Source organism: Biomphalaria glabrata, chromosome 8, assembly GCF_947242115.1.
Source record: "Biomphalaria glabrata chromosome 8, xgBioGlab47.1, whole genome shotgun sequence".
In the NCBI taxonomy this organism is placed as follows: Eukaryota; Metazoa; Mollusca; class Gastropoda; family Planorbidae; genus Biomphalaria; species Biomphalaria glabrata.
Window position 1 is genome coordinate 24,895,157 of NC_074718.1, and position 1,326 is coordinate 24,896,482.

The following is a 1,326-nucleotide window of genomic DNA, read 5'->3' on the forward strand; positions in this document are numbered from 1 at the left end:
CTCCCACTTCAAAGTTCTGGATCCGCTAGTGCCCCAAATTACCCATCACTAGCGGATCCAGAACTTTGAAGTGGGGGGGGGGGGATTTTTTTTCATATATATATATATATATATATATATATATATATATATATATATATAAATTAAAAAAACAAAGCAGTGTTTCTCAACCTTCGGCTAAAGAAAAAAAAACAGGTTTTTCAAGGGTTTAGGTGGGAAGGGCAGTAGAGGTTTCGCCCCCCCCCCCGACACACACACCAATCGGACAACAGGGGAACGACATAATATAAAGATCGGTTAAAATATCAATAACAAGTTTTAATCATATAGATATTTAATTGATTCTTTTGGCAAGCTGTGATTTCTACAAATAAATTGGACCGCCTCCCCACTCAAAAGTTTATGGTTGGGGGGGGGGCGGATTGATGCTATCGCCCCCTCCCGACCCCACCTAATCGGCCAACATACTAGAGGGGGGGGGGGCGAAATAATCTAAAAATAGTTTGAAATATAAATAATTAGTATATATTATTAACATAAGTAATAAATTCGTATACAAATTGTGTGACTTCTATACTAAAATTCGTCCGCCCGAGTGGGGGGGGGGGGGCGATCGCCCCTACCGCCCCCCCCCCCCCCTGGATCCGCCAGTGCCTGCAATCATTTAAATTATTGTGTATTCGTATGTGTGTGTATATATATTGTTTGTAAATTGTGTGTGTGCATTGTGATGTATTGTACTAATGTCTAAGTTGTTAAATGAAATATGGCTTGAAAAAAATCTGAGCTTGTTCCTTTTACTATTAGGTCCGTCATCGTCATGTGTCTTTCGCTCCCCATCTGATCACCTTAGATAAAAGTAGCCTACAAGCTTTACCCACAGACTAAACCCGACGATTAGCTCCCAATATATTGCGACATCTTGTTTGAAACATTTTGTTGAAGATTAGAAAACGATTGGCCGATTCCTACTATCCCTGATAGTATCGTCTTGCTTCGTTGAGTTGTTTATTTTGTTCCAGAAACTATCCCTCTCCCTTTTTTTGCGTGGTCCTAATGTAAGTGAAATAACCACGGAAATCTTGCACATTACTTTATGTAGTGAGGAGACGAACTTTTACAAAGCTTTAGCTGTAACTGCGATCACATTCTGGAGCTGATTTTAATTTACTTCTTTGACTTTTAGGTTACTAGACTAAGAAAATTACATTTTATTTAGGTGTGGGTAGCCTGGCAGCGTAGACATAGGCAATGGAACGATGATAAGTTGGGGGGGGGGGGGGGGGGAATTGATTAATACTAAACCTCATTGGTAATCATTCGAAA